Raw genomic sequence first — 21,480 nt, forward strand, 5'->3', positions numbered from 1 at the left:
TGTAATATCCTTTTTGAAAAATGAAATGTTTAATAAAAATAAAATGAAAAAAAAAAAAAAAGGATTGGATAAGTTCTTGGAGGAGAAGTCCATTACCTGCTATTAAGTTCACTATGGGGGTAATTTTCAAAGGAGTTACGCATGTAAATGTGACATACTATCGTAGCAATTTTCAAAAGCTATTTACTCGAGTAAAGTGCACTTACTTGAGTAAATCCTATGGACAATTCAATGGCATATATTGTAGCAATTTTGAAAAGCCCACTTACTTGAGTAAAGTGTATTTACTCAAGCAAAAACCAGTTTTGCTCGAGTAAATGCTTTTGAAAATCTGGCCCTTAGAGAATAGCCACTGCCATTAGCAATGGCAACATGGAATAGACTTAGTTTTTGGGTACTTGCCAGGTTCTTATGGCCTGGATTGGCCACTGTTGGAAACAGGATGCTGGGCTTGATGGACCCTTGGTCTGACGCAGTATGGCATTTTCTTATGTTCTTATGGAGCGATGCAGAGGCATTATGACATCCTCTGTTTTATTTTCCATTCCCTTCCTAATCACTCCTATCATTCTCTTTGCTTTTTTTGATTGCCACAGCACACTGGGCTGATGATTTCAAGGTATTATTATTATGTATTTAATGTATTATTGTAAATTTTAATGCTTGGGGTTGTTTTTATTTAAAAAAATAAAATGTGCCCCTCCCCCCGTACAAACCCGAAAAACACATTTTTCTCGTAGTTTGGGGAAAATCTGTTTTTGGGGGCAGGGCCCCAGAACCACGAGGAATTAGGCAATTTTGTTGAAATTGCCTAATTCGTCATAAACAAATGCACATCTCTAGTAGTTACTACTCTTTTGGTATATTGTAATTGTAATTCAGTTTACTCATGACTTTCTGAATACCAAACTAATACTCAACATATGTTATAATAGACCTAATACCATATGAGTTCCAAGTGTCTCTTCCAGGGTTTTCTGATTGTCCCTACATTAGTACATATACATATAATATATTTAATTTGTTGTGATTATTTTTTACCTGAAAACACCCTTTTTATTGTAAAATTTACTATAATTGCTTACAGGTGAATTTTAAAGACCTGGCATGAGCCAAAATGAGGAGATACGCACCCAAGACAGGCTTGTGCACGCCCTCTGAATTTTAAAGTTACCCAGATGTGCAAGTATCTCCTGCTGCATGCACATATCAAAAGATTTCCAAAAGGAGTGGGGCATGGACAAGGTCTGTGTGGGACATGAGGATTTCAGGGAGTGGCCAAGAGATGTGAGTGTAAATATTTACACTCAGTGGGCGAATGTCAAGATCCCGTACAACGTAAGTTTACTTCTGCTAGGAAAGAGGTATAAGTTTAAAAAAATTAAAATAAAAATAGCTATAATGAGGGGTTTTAAAGATCTGGGGTAACCATGGGGAGCGTAAGCTATTCAACCATGGGGGTTTGTAGGACCTAGCTGTTAACTGGGCAAACTGGTGGACAAACTGGTGAAACTAGCAGTGGCGTGGACACGCGCCCCTTTTTAAACAGTAGAAGTGGGACTTATCCACATAGGCATGTACCCACTTAAAATTGGGCATCTATGTGTGCACAGTCAGGCTATTTTATAACATGCATGTACATACGTGACAAGTTATAAAATGGCTGCGTATCTGGATGCTCACTGATGCGTACGCGCCAATCTGTGCCTGCGCATTAGTTTGAAAGTTACCATCCTAATTTTTTATTGTGTGTAGGGAGGTCTTTGGGGAGACGTACGCAAGGCTGTAAGGTTTCGCTAGGGCACTTAAAACCCTTGCAATGGCCCTGTTCCCCCTGCACATTCCTACTCAGGTTAAGTTGCTGGGCTCTGAATTTACTGTTCAAGACACTTTGTCAGAATGTACTTATATTTCTACCATATGTTCTCTCAATTTCACCAGCCCTAGGGAATTTCTCTTTATTGACAATCTACTACATTACTTACATTTCTGAACTATAGTAGACAAGTGCCCTTGAGCTCTATGCCTGCCTTAGGGGCACCTCCATGTTTTTTACCTTGAGGAAAAAAACTTAGCTATTTGCAACTCTAGAAACTGTTTCGCTGACAGTTCATAATAATCTAGATTTCCAGTAGCAGTGGTATCTTAGCAGATTTTGATACCTTAATATTTAGGGACCTTCATTTTCAGTTTTTATTTTATTTTTCATGAGAATTTCAATGTTATTAAAAAAATCAGTGGAAAGATAATTTTTCCTCTGATTTTTCTCGTATGTTCTAGCAAAGTCATTTTCCACTGATTCTTTTTGCTATTACATTGACATTTCCAGGAAAAATAAAAGAAAACAAAGGCCCTATTAGTATTGAATCATCATAAGAATAATTATAGCAGATGAACCATTCAAATTAGATAGGTCTTTTCTACAGATTAAGAAACACCTCAAAGGTTTAGTATGGGGTGGCCTACTCTAGTCCTCAAGAGCCACAAACATGTCAGGTTTTCATGATCTAGAAAAAAACAAAAGAGGTTCCTGGACACATAAATAGTCATATAGCTCTTCTTCTTCTCCTGTCCCCCTCAATACAGGTGTGCCTCAAGGATCAGCACTTTCACCAGTTCTATTCAACATCTACCTGACCCCTCTTTGCCATCTCTTATCTAGTCTTGACATAACGTATTACATGTATGCAGACGATATTCAATTACTCATTCCTATTTCTTCCTCGATAGAAGATGCTATGTCTAAAGCAGCCTCACACTTGGATACTATCAGAAACTTGCTAATTCATCTTAAATTATGTCTAAATACAAGCAAAACCGAATGTATCCTAATTGCCAAAAAATATCCTGGACATTTAACAATTCCACCCTTCTACTTTGACAAGACCCTCGTCCTTCTCAAAGAGAGCGTTAAAGACCTGGGTGTTTGGTTAGACACTGACCTAATCTACAAAAAACACATCTCCACAAAAATAAAGGAAGGCTTTCACAAACTTCAAATAATAAAACATCTAAAACCCCTACTCCACCCCCATGATTTCAAAACTGTCCTTCAAGCCCTCATTTTTTCAGGTTTGGATTACTGCAACTCCCTATTGATCGGCCTTCCAAAATCTTCCTTGAGACCCTTGCAGCTCCTTCAGAATGCTGCAGCCAGAGTTCTAACAGGTACAAGAAAAGCTGATCACATTACACCTGTTCTCAACCAATTACAGTGGCTCCCTATTGAAAAAAGAGCAGAATTCAAAGTCCTCACCATACTCCACAAAGCAATATACAATGCCGACTATTCCGCCTTTGATGACATCATTCACATCCATTGCTCCCAACGTACTACACGAACCGCCAGCAAAATTAATCTAGTGATTCCCTCTCTTCCACAGGCTAAATTATCCTCCACCAGAAACAGAGCCTTTTCCATCATCGGCCCTAAGCTCTGGAACTCGCTTCCTCATTGCCTCACCAATCAAGATAACTTAAAATCCTTCAAAAAAGACTTAAAACCCTGGCTTCTCAGCCAATCTTTTAAAGATAGCACTCAATGACTCTAAAATTCTTTTATATATTCTGCCATTTTTCAATCTCCCTGTTACAATGATACAGATGCCCTTCAATGCTTCATGAGATATATGTACATCTATTCAGGGTTCTATCCTGTGTTATCTTGTTATACATTCTCCTGTTGTATTTACTATCGTTAATTTTAAATTGTAATCTTCATACATCGTTCTATGTAACATGTTGTTTCTGTATGTAAACCGGAGTGAAGGCAACTCTGCTATACCTCGGTATATAAAAAAATGCTAAATAAATAAATACATAAATATAATACTCCACAACAGGAAATGTATGGTACAATTCATGAGAAATATATTAAATAATTTAACTTGCAAATGATAACACATAGGTTAACTGTCAAAGACCAAAAATTATATATATATAAATTATATTCATACAAATTTCAGCCACTTAGATTTCCATAGTAACAAATTATGGGGCCAATGCAATAATCATGTGCAGAAAGCGGGTGCTGACAGTGCCCACTTTCTTAATGTGCCCCCAGGCGCCCCAGCAGTCTTCCCAACAGTCTAAATACATTTTTATGAAATAGATTTGCATGCATTGCCTCCATTGTATGCAAATCTATCACATGCATATTCATTGTGGATATCTCAAAAACCTAGCCTGTTTGTGGCCCTCGAGGAACCGATTTGGCCACCCTACTATTACTACTACTACTGCTTCTTAACATTTCTATAGTGCTACACAACATGCGCAGTGCTGTACAAACATATAAAAAAGCAGTCCCTGCTCAAAAGAGTTTACAATCTAATAAGACAAACATACAGGACAAGAGACTTGGGATATTTCATAAAGTAAGGCAATGGTTAAAAAGATAAAGAAAGTTAGTTAACAAAACTAAAAACAGACAATCAGGAATGAGATTTAAAAGTAGTTTAAAAAAGGTGGGTCTATAGATGGGATTTAAACATGGCATGACGCACCAGCTCAGGAAGACTATTCCAAGCATACGGTACAGCCACGTGGAAAGCACAGAGTCTGCAATTGGCAGTAGAGGAGAAGTGCACAGATAGGAGTGACTTATCCAATGAGCGGAGTGCATGAGGAAGGGTATAGAGAGAGAGATGTGAGGAGAGGTACTGAGGTGCTGCAGAGTGAAGGCATTTGTAGGTGAGAAAGATGAGCTTGAACTGTATGAAGGAGTGGATAGGGAGCCAATGCAGTGACTTCAGAAGAGGGGTTATGTGAGCATAGCGACTTTGACAAAAGATAAATCGTGCAACTGAATTTAAGACAGATTGCAGTGGAGAGAGATGGCTGTCCAGGAGACCTGTGAGGAGCAGGTTGCAATAGTCTAAGCAGGAGGAGATTAGATAGTAGATAAGGGTTCTGGTACTGTGTTCAGAAAAGAAAGGATGGATTTTGGCAAAGTTACAAAGAAAGAAATGTCATTTCAGCAGTGTTTTGGATATGCATAGACAAGGAGAGAGGAGGCGAAGAGGACTCCAAGGTTACAGGCCGATGGGACCGGGATGACCACCGTGTTATCCACAGAAACAGAGAAAGGAGGAAGAGGGGAGGTGGGCTTAGGGGGGAAGATAAGGAGCTATGTCTTGGCCATTTTGAGTTTAAAGTGGTGGCAGGACATTCAGGCAGCAATGTCAGACAGGCAGGCTGAGATCAGGGACTGGATTTCTTGTGACATTTCTGGTGTACAAAGGTATATCTGGGAGTCATCAGCATAAAAATGGTATTGAAAGCCATGAGAGGAAATCAGAGCACCAAGGGAATGAGTAAATAGTGAGAAGAGAAACATAGAAACATAGAAATGACGGCAGAAGAAGACCAAACGGCCCATCCAGTCTGCCCAGCAAGCTTCACACATTTTTTCTCATACGTATCTGTTTCTCTTAGCTCTTTGGTTCTATTTCCCTTCCACCCCCACCATTAATGTAGAGAGCAGTGATGGAGCTGCATCCAAGTGAAATATCAAGCTTGATTAGTTAGGGGTAGTAGGGGAAGTAACCGCCGCAATAAGCAAGCTACACCCATGCTTATTTGTTTTACCCAGACTATGTTATTCAGCCCTTATTGGTTGTTTTTCTTCTCCCCTGCCGTTGAAGCAGGGAGCTATGCTGGATATGCGGGTAGTATCAGTTTTTCTTCTCCCCTGCCGTTGAAGCAGAGAGCTATGCTGGATATGCGTGAAGTATCAGTTTTTCTTCTCCCCTGCTGTTAAAGCAGAGAGCTATGCTGGAAATGCATTGAAAGTGAAGTATCAGGCTTATTTGAGCCTGATACTTCACTTTCAATGCATTTCCAGCATAGTAGTAACCGCCGTAACAAGCCAGGTACTCCCCGCTTTGTGAGTGCGAATCCTTTTTTCTTCTCCCCTGCCGTTGAAGCAGTGAGCTATGCTGGATATGCGTGAAGTATCAGTTTTCTTCTCTCCTGCCGTTGAAGCAGGGAGCTATGCTGGATATGCGTGAAGTATCAGTTTTTCTTCTCCCCTGCCGTTGAAGCAGAGAGCTATGCTGGATATGCGTGAAGTATCAGTTTTTCTTCTCCCCTGCCGTTGAAGCAGAGAGCTATGCTGGATATGCGTGAAGTATCAGTTTTTCTTCTCCCCTGCCGTTGAAGTAGGGAGCTATGCTGGATATGCGTGAAGTATCAGTTTTTCTTCTCCCCTGCTGTTGAAGCAGAGAGCTATGCTGGATATGGGTTGAATATGAAGTATCAGGCTTATTTGGTTTGGGGTAGTAACCGCCGTAACAAGCCAGCTACTCCCCGCTTTGTGAGTGTGAATCCTTTTTTTCCACATTTCCTCTTGCTGTTGTAGCTTAGAGCGATGTTGGAGTCACAGTAACCATGTGTATGTTTATTGAATAAGGGTATTATCTCCAGGCAGTAGCCGTCATTCTGGCGAGCCCCCACTCTTTATTGACGGCCTCTTGATTTTATAGAAAAGGCCCAGGATGGAGCCCTGAGGCACACCCGTTGATAGTGGAATAGTAGAAGAGGAGGAACCTTGGTTCTCTTCTTACCTCTCCAATGGGAGAGGTAAGAAGAGAATCAAGACAGGACAAAGTCCCAAAATCCAAGAAAGGATAGAGTATCAAGGAGTAGGTGGTGATCAACAGTGTCAAAAGCAGCAGACAGGTCAAGGAGGATAAGGAGAGAATATAGACCTTTTGTTTTAGCCATAAACAGGTAATTGAAAACTTTGGCAAGTGCTGCTTCAGTTGAATGTAGAAGGTGAAAACCAGACTGCAATGGATCAAGAATGGCTTGAGATGTAAGAAAGTCAAGACAGTGGCAGTGAACAGCACATTCAAGTAGTTTGGAGGCAAAAGGGAGAAAGGATATTGTTCGATAGTTGGCAGGACAGGTAGGATCCTGTGAGGGATTTTTAAGGTGTGGCATGATTACAGCATCTTTGAAGGCAGCAGGAACAGAAGCAGTGGAGAATGATAGACTGAGTATGTGACAGATAGACATCCCTGGTTTAGTATATAGAATTCCATCAGAGGTGTGTGCAGGTGTTGTGTTTTTGGACTCAGTAAAGCTCTGTACTCTGAATAATATGTAGGTATAATACCAAAAACCTGTGTAACATTTCTGGAACTCTTGTACATTGTGTATAATATAGTGATAGCCCTTGGTTTACTCAGGAACACTTCTGGAGCTCTTCTGCAATGCACTTATTTTACTGTATGACTGAATCTTCTTCCAAACATTCGCATTAAATTAAAAAATATTTTACACCCTTTGCTTCCTTAAGAAAATGCCGATGGCTTCACTGCACCTACCTTTCTTTCCAACTCCTCTTGCTGTGGAAGGACGCCTGGCTGCCGCGGCATCTGCCTGCCGTTCTCTCTGGCGTCCCCGGACCGGCTTGGACGCTGCCTCCCCCCATGCTCCACTGGTACCTTAGGCCGTGCGTGCCGCGTGGCCCTCACTCTTATTTTCTACTTGGTGTGAACCTCAGGGGCATCCTTCTATGGTGACGTCACACTGCCTGGATATTTAAAGCCTACAATGTTTCTAGTCTTTGAGTTAGCAAGGGGTAATCTTATGGATGGGATTCACTCTCCATACCCAGCTACTCTGCCTCTCCAATTTCCATTGGACACAATGCTAATGGGGTACCCGCTCCTCGGGTGCCTCACTTGCTTTTCAGGTCGCTATCAGGAAACCAGTACTCGCTCCTCGAGGGCCCATGTTCCCTGACTCACTGCCTGCTCCTACCTTCTCTTCTGCCTGGAAGAATTCGCTATCTTCAACACCAGTGAGTACTACCATCTTCACCTCAGAGCTGTTCCCTGGAACCAAGTACTCACTCCTCGAGGGCCTGCCTCCATTCCAGCCCTAGTGCCATCTCCTACATGGAACCGCTGTGTGAGTACATTACCTTCAAGCCTCTCAGCTCTCAGGGATCAGGTACTCGCTCCTCGAGAGCCTGCTCTCCCTATCCTGGGGTTCTCCATACTGGGGATTTGAGCATATTCTACTGTACTCATTATTCTCAATTTTTTCCACTACAGCACTGCTACCGGAGGAGTTGCTATTCCAGCGCCTGATGGACACTAGCCCTGCCGGGCTACTTCAGCTGCTCACTACTGCCACCTCTGGTGGTTTCATCACATTGTCTAATAAAAGATCAATCTCTGTGTTTGTGTGTCCTAAGCTGAGCCTGACCTGTGGTCCCTCACAGGACTTCCCCCCCGGGGGCATGGCATACTGCCACAGTGTCCAAGGGTCCACCCAAACCTCACTAATTATAACAGATTGCTAACTCCATGGCTGCGGCACAGCTCAATGCCTTGCAGGCCATTCCAGGCCTGGCCCTATGCACTGCTGAACTACAAGATGCATTGGAGAAACTCACTTCAGCGTTTCATCAGCTACAAGCACAGAAGACGCAAGGCGCTACTTTCAGTAATGAAGGTCAGTTACCTGAAGTAACTATAAAGGCTATGGTACATCTGGCTGCTCCAGTTCATTTCTCTGGAGAGATTCAAAGAACCAGAGGTTTCCTAAACCAATGCTGCATGCATTTCGCATTGCAGCCTGCACACTTCCCCACAGCCTATGCCAAGACTATATATATTCTATCTTGTCTTAATGGAAGGGCCTTGTCTTGTGCTTCAATGCTGTGGAAACGTGAGGATCCAATCCTGTAGGATATTGATGGATTTCTAGAATTATTTAAATCCGTTTTTAATAATCCTGCTCGAGTGACTGTTGCTGGTTCTGACCTGGTGAACCTGAAGCAAGGCAACTGACCACTGGCTGATTTTGCAATAGAGTTCAAGACTCTATTGCTGGGTTCAAGACTCTATGCTGGGTTCAAGACTCTATGCTGGGAACCTAGATGCCTGAAAACTCTCTTCTTCAGAGGTCTGAATACCCGCTTGAAGGATGAGCTTGCCACTCATGAGACACCTGACTTGCTGGATGAACTAGTGGCTTTGGCTACTAGAATTGACCACCGGCTTCGTGATAAGGTGAAAGAACTGAAGCCTACTAAAGGACCGGTTCAGAAGGAGACTCGTGCTAAACTTGTACCTCAGATGGTTCCAGCAGTACCTGTTGCAGTGGAGAAGAACCGATGCAACTCAGACACAGTCATTTGACTTCAAAAGAGAGAAGACTTCGGAAGAGGCATGGCTTATGTATGTACTGTGGACAAGCTGGTCACGTTGTCCCAACATGCCCTATTCGTCTGGAAAATGGACAGGCCTAAGTCCTGCAGGAGGACTGTTCTTAGGCCTTACCTCACCTTCTCCTCTGCTCTCTCTACCAGTCTCCCTGACTTGCGGACCATCTACAATCCAAACTCTTGCCCTTGTGGATTCGGGAGCAGGATGCAACTTTATACTTCGACGCCTAGTGGAACATTTTAGGATTCCCCTCGTTACCATAGAAGCTCCACTACTCTTGTTATCCATCCATGGAAAGCCTTTGCCCGGTGATGTGACTTGTCACACCGAACCAGTGACTCTTCGCAGCGGAGCCCCCCATACGGAGACAATTCTCTTCTTAGTGTTAGAGAAGGCCATGCACCCTATCGTTCAGTGGTTACCATGGTTGCACAGTTGCATCAGCCTCAATTCGACTGGTCCTCCTTGGAACTCTACCGCTGGGGCCCAGGTTGTCATGGCAGTTGCCTCAAGGAAATTTCTCCTGTTCCCTGCATGCCTACAACTCCAGTGATGGCAGGACTGCCGCCTCAATATGCATCATTCAGCTATGTGTTTTCCAAAGAAGCTGCTGACATCCTCCCTCCACACAGATCTTATGACTGTGCCATTCGGCTGAAAGCAAACACTGAACCTCCTAAAGGGTGTGTCTATCCACTCTCTGCAATAGAGAATAAGGCTATGTCTGAGTACATCGAGGAGAATTTACAGAAAGGTTTCATTAGACCTTCAAAGTCACCAGCCAGCGCAGGATTCCTCTTTGTGGGGAAGAAGGACGGAACCTTATGTCCTTGTATCGATTATTGAGGTCTGATCGAGATTACGATTAAAGACCGTTACCCCCTGCCTTTAATCTCAGAGCTGTTTGATCGGCTTCAGGGGGCCAAAATATTTTCGAAACTTGACCTGAAGGGGGCCTCCTACAACTTAGTCCAGATTCACAGTGGTGATGAGTGGAAAACGGCTTTCAACACTCAAGACGGTCATTTCGAGTACTTAGTAATGCCCTTCTGCCTGTGCTGTGTTCCAGAACATGATGAATGACATTCTGCGGGATTTGTTGTATAAGAGTGTCATAGTGTACCTAGATTACATCCTGATATTTTCTCTGAATCTGTCTACCCATCTAGAAGACGTCAAGCAAGTTCTACTAAGACTCCAAGAACACCGACTCTACGCCAAGCTTTCCAAGTGCGAATTCCATAAAGATTCTGTGCCTTTTCTTGGCTACATTGTGTCTAAAGATGGCTTCCAGATGGATCCCCAAAAATTAGAAAGTATCAAGAATTGGTCCCAACCTACCAGCCTGAAGGCCCTGAGATGATATTTGGGGTTCACCAATTACTATAGAAGCTTTATAAAGAACTATTCTTCTTTAACGGTGCCCTTGACTACTATGACACGGAAAGCGGCCAATGCTTCTAAATGGTCTGTGGAGGCCATTTCCATGTTTGAAGATTTAAAGATAGCCTTTTCCATGGACCCATGCCTGCGTCATCTGGACCCCAACAAGCCATTCATCATAGATGTTAACACCTCTGACATCGGTGTGGGGGCTGTTCTGAGCCAGACTGGAGATTCCAATTCCTTATGTCCCTGCTCTTTCTTCTCACGATGTTTCTCTACAGCAGAGAAGAATTATGGGATTGATGACAAAGAGCTTCTGGCTATTAAGTTGGCATTCGAGGAATGGCGGTCTTGGCTCGAAGGCGCTCAACATCAAATTACCGTGTTTACGGACCATAAGAATCTAGAGAATCTCTGCCATGTGCAACGTCTTAACCATAGACAAGCTAGACGGTCCTTAGTTTTCAACCGCTTTGACTTCGTGCTCAAATATCGCCCCGGAGACCAGAATACCAGAGCTGATGCCCTATCATGCTCCTTTCTCTTGGAGGATATTCCGGAAGAGCCGCAGCACATAATTGACCCGAAGAAAGTTGTCTTAGCGGCTACTCATTCTGTGCCCGCTGGTAAAACCATCATGCCAAAGCATCTCAGAAAGAAAGTGCTCTATTGGGCAGATGATTCCAAACTGGCTGGCCATCCTGGTCAACGCCGTACCCTGCTGAAGCTACAGAAGTATTATTGGTGGCCAACTATCAAGGAAGATACACTCTCCTATGTGGCATCTTGTGCTAACTGTGTCAAGCACAAACCTACTTCTGGCCAACCATGGGGATTGCTGCAACCATTTCCTGCTCCGAAACAGCCCTGGATGCATATCGCTATTGATTTTGTAGTTGATCTACCCCTTTCTAGAGGTATGAATATCATCTGGGTCACATTCGACCGCTTCAGCAAGATGGCCCACTTTCTGGCACTGCCTGGCTTACCCTCAGCCTCAGAACTTGTGAAGCTCTTCATAGTCCATATCTTTCACCTCCACGGCCTACCGAAGCACATAGTCTCGGATCGAGGATCACGGCAAGATTCTTGAAGGCCCTGTGCAAACTCTTCAACATCTCTCTAGATTATACATCTGCCTATCATCCTCAATCTAATGGCCAAACAGAATGGATGAATAGGACCCTGAAACAGTTCATTCGGGCCTATGTGAGTTGCCGTCAGAATAATTGGGCTGAACTGTTACCATGGGCTGAATTCACCATTAATTCTCATCTAGCAACATCAACTGGATCAACACCATTTGAAGTGGTATATGGACGTTCACCATCACCGCCACTTCCTCTAAAACTCTCAGTGATGTCCCCAGCAGCTCAATCCACTGCCAAAGAAATCCATCAATTATGGACTCAGACGAAAGCAATGCTACTCAAAGTGAGTGATCGAGCCAAAAGGTTTTATGACGCTCATCATTCCAAAGCGCCTGTCTTTCAACCTGGTGACAAAGTCTGGCTATCCACTAAGCACTTTAGACTGAGGTTACCCTCCTCTCGATTTTCTCCTCGCTATGTTGGACCATTTCTAATCCTCCGACATCTTGGCAATGTTACCTACAGTCTGAAGTTACCACCTGGACTGAACATCCATAACGCTTTTCATGTTTCACTTCTGAAACCACTCATCATCAGTGAATTATCTTCCAAATCTCAGGAACCACCTCCTATCAATGCAGAAGATGACCTAGAATACAAGGTCGAAGCTATTCTTGATGTTTGCAGACGAGGCAAAACCTGGGAATACCTTCTCTCTTGGGAAGGTTTTAGCCCCAAAGAAAATTCTTGGGAGCCTCTGGCTAATATCCTTGACAAAGAGATGCTCCATCAGTTTCATCTCTCACATCCTTGGAAACCAAAACTTGGTACCCACAGAGGAGATCGCCCTTTGAAGGGGGGGGTACTGTTGCAACCGTCCCTTCCCAACGGCTTCACTCCACCTACTTTTCTTTCTTTGCACCTCCTCTTGATGTGGATGGATGCCTGGCTGCCACGGCATCTGCCCGCCGTCCTCTCCAGCATCCCCGGACCGGCTTGGGCGCTGCCTCCCGCCATGCTCCGCTGGTACCTTAGGGCATGCACACTGCGCGGCCCTCACTCTTATTTCCTACTTGGCGCGAACCTCAGGGGCGTCCCCCTGTGATGACGTCACGCTGCCTGGATATTTAAAGCCTACAATGTTTGCTAGCCTTTGAGTTAGCAAGGGGTAATCTTATGGATGGGATTCGCTTTCCGAACCCAGCTACTCTGCCTCTCCAATTTCCATTGGACTCTTAACGCTAACGGGGTACCCGCTCCTCGGGGGCCTCACTTGCTTTTCAGGTCACTATCAGGAAACCGGTACTCGCTCCTCGAGGGCCCATGTTCCCTGACTGGCTGCCTGCTCCTACCTTCTCTTCTGCCTGGAAGAATTTGCTATGTTCAACATCAGTGAGTACTACCATCTTCACCTCAGAGCTGTTCCCTGGAACCAGGTACTCACTCCTCGAGGGCCTGCCTCCGTTCCAGCCTAGTGCCATCTCCTATGTGGAACCGCTGTGTGAGTACATTACCTTCAAGCCTCTCAGCTCTCAGGGATAAGGTCCTTGCTCCTCGAGGGCCTGCTCTCCCTATCCTGGGGTTCTCCATACTGGGGCTTTGTGCATATTCCACTGTACTCATTATTCTCAGTTCTTTCCACTACAGCACTGCTACCGGAGGAGTTGCTGTTCCAACACCTGAGGGACACTAGCCCTGCCGGGCTACTTCAGCTGCTCACTACTGCCACCTCTGGTGGCTTCATCACATTGTCTAATAAAAGATCAATCTCTGTGTTTGTGTGTCCTAAGCTGAGCCTGACCGGTGGTCCCTCATTGGACTTCCCCTGTGGGCGTGGTCAGCTGCCACAGTGTCCAAGGGTCCACCCAAACCTCACTAACACAAGGCAACTAATCTATATGTTAGAAAAGTAAAGAAAAGCAAGAGAAAAATGAAACCTATCTGGTTCTCAAAGGAGGTTGCTGATAAAATAAAAGCTAAAAGAACAGCGTTTTAAAAATATAAAAGATCCCAAAGGGAGGATAACAAGTAAGAATATCTAGTGGAACTGAGGGAGATGAAGAAAGTAATCAAGACAGCAAAACTTCAAGTGGAAGAAAGGATTGCCAAAGAGGTAAAGCGAGGTGACAAATCATTTTTCAGATACATCAGAGAAAGGAGAAAAGTCCAAAGTTGTATAGTGAAATTGAAAGGTGAAAAGGATCAATGTGTGGAGAGAGATGAAGAAATGGCAGAAATATTAAATAAATACTTCAGTTCTGTGTTCACTAAAGAGGACCCTGGAGAAGGACCGTCGCTAGTTAACAAGAAACTGGAGGGGAGTGGAGTAGATGAAACTCCGTTTACTGAAGAGAATGTATGGGAAGAGTTAGGAAAACTGAAAGTGGACAAAGCCATGGGGCCTGATGAGATTTGTCCAAAGATACTGAGGGAGCTCAGAGATGTGCTGGCGGGTCCGCTGTGTGACCTGTTCAAGAGATCCCTAGAAACAGGAGTGGTGCCGAGTGATTGGAGAAGAGTGGTGGTGGTCCCGCTTCACAAGAGTGGGAGCAGAGAAGAGGCTGGAAACTACAGGCTGATTAGCCTCACCTCGGTGGTGGGAAAAGAAATGGAGTCGCTGCTGAAAGATAGAATAGTGAACTATCTACAGTCAGAAGAATTGCTGGACCAAAGGCAGCATGGATTCACCAGGGGAAGGTCCTGTCAGACAAATCTGATTGACTTTTTTGATTGGGTGACTAGGGAATTGGATCAAGGAAGAGCGCTCAATGTCATCTACTTGGATTTCAGCAAAGCTTTTGATATGGTCCCGCACAGGAGGCTTGTGAGTAAAATGAGAAGCTTAGGAGTGAGTGCTGAGGTGGTGGTCTGGATTGCAAACTGGTTGATGGACAGAAGACAATGTGTGATGGTAAATGGAACTTACTCTAAGGAGAGAGCAATGTTAAGCAGAGTGCCACAAGGATCGGTGTTGGGACCGGTCCTGTTCAATATCTTTGTGAGTGACATTGCAGTCGGGATAGAAGGTAAGGTTTGTCTTTTTGTGGATGACACTAAGATCTGCAACAGAGTAGACACGCCGGAAGGAGTGGAGAGAATGAGACGAGATTCAAAGAAGCTGGAAGAGTGGTCGAAGATATGGCAGCTGAGATTCAATGCCAAGAAGTGCAGAGTCATGCATATGGGGTGTGGAAATCCGAAGGAACTGTATTTGATGAAGATGCACGGAGCAGGAGAGAGACCTTGGGGTGATAGTGTCTAACGATATGAAGTCGGAAAAACAATGTGACAAGGCGATACCTAAAGCCAGAAAAATGCTGGGCTGCATAGAGAGAGGAATATCTAGTAAGAGAAAGGAAGTGATGATCCCCTTGTACAGGGCCTTGATGAGGCCTCACCAGGAGTACTGTGTTCAGTTCTGGAGACCGAATCTCCAAAGGGACAGAGACAGGATGGAGGCGGTCCAGAGAAGGGTGACAAAAAAGGTGGATGGTCTTCATAAAATGACTTATGAGTAGAGATTGAAGAACCTACATATGTATACTCTGGAGGAGAGGAGGAGCAGGGGTGATGTGATACAGACTAGGGATGTGAATCGTTTTTTGACGATTTAAAATATCGTCCGATATATTTTAAATCATCAAAAATCATTAGGTCCACGATACAATATCAATTCCCCCAATTTATCGTTCAGCTGGGGTCCGGAACCCCCGCTGAACGACCTCCTGCAGTCGATCTCCTGCCGGCGCCATTTTCCGTACGGAAAACGATTCGCGGCAGGAGATCGCTCCCGGACCCCCGCTGGACCCCCAGGGACTTTTGGCCAGCTTGGGGGGGCCTCCTGACCCCCACAAGACTTGCCAAAAGTCCAGCGGGGGTCCAGAATGACCTCCTGCAGTCGAATCGTGTTGGTCTATGGCGCCGGCTGAAGACAACACGATTTCAATTGCAGGAGGCCGTTCCGGACCGCCGTTGGACCCCCAGGTAATTTAAGGCATTTGGGGGGGGGGTTCAGGAGGGTGGGGGATTTAATTTAAAGGGTCGGGGTGGGTTTTAGGGTGTTTTAGTGTGCCGGTTTTCCTGCCCTCCCCCTTCCCCCGATTTAGCTACGGACCGCCACTGGACCCCCAGGTAATTTAAGGCATTTGGGGGGGGGTTCGGGAGGGTGGGGGATTTAATTTAAAGGGTCGGGGGTGGGTTTTAGGGTGTTTTAGTGTGCCGGTTTTCCTGCCCTCCCCCTTTCCCCGATTTAGCTACGGACCGCCGCTGGACCCCCAGGTAATTTAAGGCATTTGGGGGGGGGTTCAGGAGGGTGGGGGATTTAATTTAAATAGTCGGGGGTGGGTTTTAGGGGGTTTTAGTGTGCCGGTTCACGATTTTAACGATTTTCACGATACTCTAAACACCCAAACGGCGACGATACGATTCCCTCCCCCCTCCCAGCCGAAACCGATCGTTAAGACGATCGAGGACACGATTCACATCTCTAATACAGACTTTCAGATACTTGAAAAGTTTTAATGATCCATGGTCAACAACAAACCTTTTCTGTTGGAAAAAAATCAATAGAACTAGGGGTCACGATGTGAAACTCCAGGGAGAAAGATTCAGAAGCAACGTCAGGAAGTATTTCTTCACGGAGAGGGTGGTGGATGCCTGGAATGCCCTTTTGGAGGAAGTGGTGAAGACTAAAACTGTGAAGGATTTCAAAGGGGCATGGGGTAAACCCTGTGGATCCATAAAGGCTAGAGGATGGGAATGAAGAGAAGAGCCATGAAGGTGGCTTGCTGGAATAGAGGCTACTATCTAGTAATTACTACCCTTCCTCAAAAAACCTTCACACGGTTAATGCAATTCCAACATTGCTCTCTGCTTCAATGGCAAGGGGAAATTTGGAAAAGAGGATTTGCATTCAGACAACAGCCATCAAGGACTGAACTACACTGTCTGGGTAAACAAGTGTGGGGGTAGCTTGCTTATTGTGGTGATTACTACCCTAAACCAATTAAACCTGATACATCACTTTGAATGCATATACAGCGCTGCTCTCTGCTTCAACGGCAGGGGGAAATGTGGAAAAGAGAATTTGCATTCAGACAACAACCAACAAGGAATGAACTACACAGTCTGGGTAAAGAAATAAGCGTGGGGGTAGCTTGCATATTGCAGTGGTTACTACCCTAAACCAATTAAGCCTGATACTTCACTTTGAATGCATATACAGCATTGCTCTCTGCTTCAGCGACAGGGAGAAATGTGGAAAAGAGTATTTACTTTCAGACAACATCCAACAAGCCATGGATCTGTGCAGTCTGGGTAAACAAGCATCGAGGTAACTTGCTTGATGCGGCTGTTACTACCCGTAACCATTAAGCCTTATGCTCACCTTTGATGCATCAATGGCAGGGAGAGGCAGGAAATTTGAATCAAACAGTTACCAACAAGGGCCCTGAACTTGGTGGTCGGTGAAACAGATAAGTATGGGAAAATAAGTGGGGGAGCTTGCTGGGCAGACTGGATGGGCCGATTGGTCTTTTTCTGCTGTCATTTCTATGTTTCTATGTAGGTTAGCATGCCAGTTTTAACTCTCAGTATATTAGCATATCAATAGCATACTGCAACAGGAGTTAACTTTTTTTTAATGTGTGAGCAAAGGAAATGTGCATTCATGTTTAGCGTACATTTTTATTCATGTTTTTCTATATCAGGAATTGAACTGACCAGGACTCAGCACCACTGCAGCAGATCTAAAGTACAGGAAAACACAAACTCAGTTACTCCTCAGTCAGGCTTCCTTGTTTGTGCCTTACTAAGATATTTCCATTAGTCACAGAATAGAAAACAAATCTGAATAAATCAGACCCAAGAACGGTAACTTTCAAAGCGGCGCACAGGCGCACATGTGCGCATGTTCGTTGGCCCATACCCAGAACCATGCCTGTTTGATAACATTTGCGCATATATGCGCATGTATAAAATAGCCTGGCCACACATACATGTGCTGCTAATTTTAAGTGGACACACGCCTGGGCATGCAAAATCCACTTCTACTGCTTAGGTGGAGAAATTTTAAAAGGAGCATGCACCAACGCCATTGTCACTAAAACCCTTTCACCCAGTTAACAGATAGGTCTTCCAAATCTCCCTTGTTTAATAACCTTCCTTCCTCCCAGTTAGCCCTGACTCTTAAAACCCCACTGATCTGCTTAGTTATCTTTATTTTATCACTTACATGCCATTCATAGCAGAAGTAAATTTGCACGGCAGGGTACCTGGGCGTGCATTGGATCACGTAAGTATTTATTCGCAGATTTCTGGTTCAAGCATTGAAACACCCAAGTACTGCCCATGCACCACCCCTTTTCTTTAGATGCGTGCGCAGCAGCACTTACACGTGTATCCAGATGGTTTTTTAAATCCTCTCGGTGCATGCAAGTGCAAAATATTTGCGCATCCCCTATTTAATATGCGTGTCAAGCTTTGAAAATGCACCTTTTAGTTTGTAAGCTTCTACAGCTGAACTATAGTTCTCAGTTATTTTATAGAATACTCCTGAGAAAATGTAGGAAGTCAGTTATGGGGATATTTCTATAACAGCCCCCATAAGAAAGTCATCAAAACCGCACATATGTTACACCAGTTTTCAAAACAAACTGACATCCCTGTTCAATTGAAAATTATCCTACTAAAAGTCCCCTCCCTTCTTAGAATTCCTCCATTCCATCCAGGTAAACTTACATGCATTCGGGACATTCATGAATAAGTTCACCCGCTTATTGGGATGGCAAATTTTAAAAGAAATCATTTTTGAGTAAATAAATATTTTACCTATGGAAATGCCTTTGAAAATTACCTTTTCTATTATTACTACAAAGATAAAATAGTGACAGAACAATCTAAAACTCAGACATCAGGAGTCAAGGCCTCTTTTGAAAGGTTCAAGAGCTTTCATAAACATTTCTTTGTGACTAGGGTCAGTTCACAACCAAGCAATGTTGCTTATAATCAACAAAGGTCTGTCCATCAGCATTCAGTTTGGTTTTTCTGTTTCTTTTTAATTTCAATTATTTGTGTAACCTTTTCACTCCTTCTGAGCTATGTGAAAAGGCTACTACATATGAACCACTAATACATTCTTTCCATGTATACTGAGACATGACCTATGCATAAAATAGTCTAATGTCTAATTATTTATTTTATTTATTTATTTTAATTTTTTATATACCGGCATTCGCGATGGGAGTCGCATCATGTCGGTTTACAATTAACAGGGTGTGACAAGAGGAGAAAAACTTAGAACATTAACATGTGATATAAGAAGAAATAGCAGTTACAATAAAACAGGGACATAAAGTAACTTAAAGTAATTACATTCACTTCTGCTGTATATGGTAGCAATGAAAGTGACTTATTTTACTCTCTGTGCTTTTAAGCTCTGGGGATGAATATCTCCAAAAAACTGCTGTAAAAATGATATTTAGTAGATATCTGTAATGGTCACATCTAAAAAAAATAATAAAGATATCTGGGGCACACAGGAGTATGAATCACCAGAGATGCTTTTAACACCTTCTACTCTACCTATGGAGTGACCTAGACAATGTTATTCATCCATGAATAGACATTCCTTTTAGGTCGTCTCTTAGATTACTAAAGCCCTGGGATATGAATATCTTCAGAAGTTCTCTTATTATATATATATATATATATATATATATATATATATATATATATATATATATATATATATATATATATATATATATATATAATTGGATATATTGGATTTGTAAGAGACCTTTGGTTTCCTCTTACTAAAAGAGTGTACAATTAAGCTAGGAAGATTCAGTGAAGACATAGGTGAGAGAGGTTTGGGTTTTTGCTCCCTATTGTGAGACCATACTTATGGTACATTCTAGTTGTTCATCATCCCACAGCACCTACTATCCTTGTGGATTTTTAGTTTAGAACTTGAGATAAGAGGGTGTGGATTGTATTTTGGATTTTGCTGAAGTAAGAGCTCTCTGTCTCCTGTCTTCTAACTTTTCCTTCTAATTTATGGAAAAGGAGTAAAGAAGTTCATATTTAGGGTCAGCCTCCCATTGACTTATCCACCTGCCCATTTTAAACTCTTTTAAACCAATTTTTGGAATTTCCCTGTGAAAGCCCATCCCCCTTGTTACAGTAGACTGGAGCAATGCTATATTTAAAATTGGATGTGAGGCAAGGAAACCTGCTTGTGATGTGTCTTCTAATGAGTATATATAGTGACAGTGACCTGCAACAGAGAAAAAAAATTGTTTTGAGTTATCTCCTCTGGAGGCACGGAAGTTTTATTCCACTCTTCATGCTTATTGCTTACGTTTTCCACTTTGGGTTCAAGTAATATCTTTGCTCCACTTGGAACTGATAACCCATGGTACTTGGGAGTCAGTAAGCCAAACCTATTAAAGAGTACATTTTTCACCCTGGAAGTCACTGGAGTGTTTCATGTTCCATCTAAAAAGGGGATCCTGGTAAAGTGCACTTCTAGGAGAAACAAAGAAGATACAAAGCAAAAGTAACACAAACTTTGTTGCTATTGTGGGAAGATATACATGCGTGTGAGAAGTGCCCCCCAGATGCTAACCAAGGAGTAAAAGAATTGATGGAAAAATCAGAAGAGAGTAAGAGTACCCTTCAGGTCCTACATAAGGAGTTAAATTGATTTAAGATGATTGAATTTGGGACTAAGTTCTGATTAAATATTGAGGGCAGTATTGTATATTCTGACTACCTCCAGTGGGAAGAGCAAAGAAAAATGTATTGGGAGGCAATGGGGAAATTACTTATCTGATAATTTTGTTTTCCTTAGTGTAGACAGATGGACTCAGACAAGTGGGTTATGCTCACCTGCTAGCAGATGGAGACAGAGCAAGATGACATCACAGTATATATTCTCCTGCAGTGACTCTAGCCTGCCAATATTCTCTTCAAATGTCACTGTGGACAGACTAGCAAAAAACCTGATTAAAAACAGTTAATTCTAACTGCACTCAAACAACAATAAACGCTGAACCTGAGTAAAAACATACTAGGGACTGGAGGAATACTTATCAGTAATCTCATGGGATCAGTATCCCCACAGGAGCACCATGAAAAATCAAGCGGCAGCCGAAGGCGGGAAGCTGAGTCCATCTGTCTATACTAAGGAAAACAAAATTATCAGGTAAGTCATTTCTCCATTTCCTTGCATGTAGACAGATGGACTCTGGACCAGTAGGATGTATCCAAGTTCCTCCCAAAACAGGGCAGGAGGCTGCCCTTGGACCAGTCAACACTGCACGTGTAAAGGCTACATCCTCCCGGGCCTGCACATCGGGCCGATATAACCTGGAAAAAGTATGTAAGGAGGACTACGTTGCAGCACGGCAGATTTTGATGGTACACAACAAATGAACCTCCGCCTATGACACTGCCTGAGCCCTAGTGGAATGAGTCTTAAATTGAATAGGCAATGGCTTCTCAGCATCCACATATCCGGTTGTTACCACCTCCTTAATCCAGCGAGCTATGGTAGCCTGCAAAGTGGTTCACCCTGCTTTCTTCCACTATGAAGGACAAGCAGGAAATCTGGCTTTTGAAAAGGTTCAGAAACTTCCAGATACTGCACAAGTCTCTTGACATTCAAGGAACGCAAAAGAAGAAACTCCTCCACATCCCTGACTTTAGCCAAAGCCAGCAAAGAAATGGTCAATTCAGATGAAACTCTGAGACCACCTTAAGTAAGAAGGATGGAATAGCATGCAGCTGCAATGCCCCTGGAGTCACCTGAAGGA

Source organism: Rhinatrema bivittatum, chromosome 3, assembly GCF_901001135.1.
Source record: "Rhinatrema bivittatum chromosome 3, aRhiBiv1.1, whole genome shotgun sequence".
In the NCBI taxonomy this organism is placed as follows: domain Eukaryota; kingdom Metazoa; phylum Chordata; class Amphibia; order Gymnophiona; family Rhinatrematidae; genus Rhinatrema; species Rhinatrema bivittatum.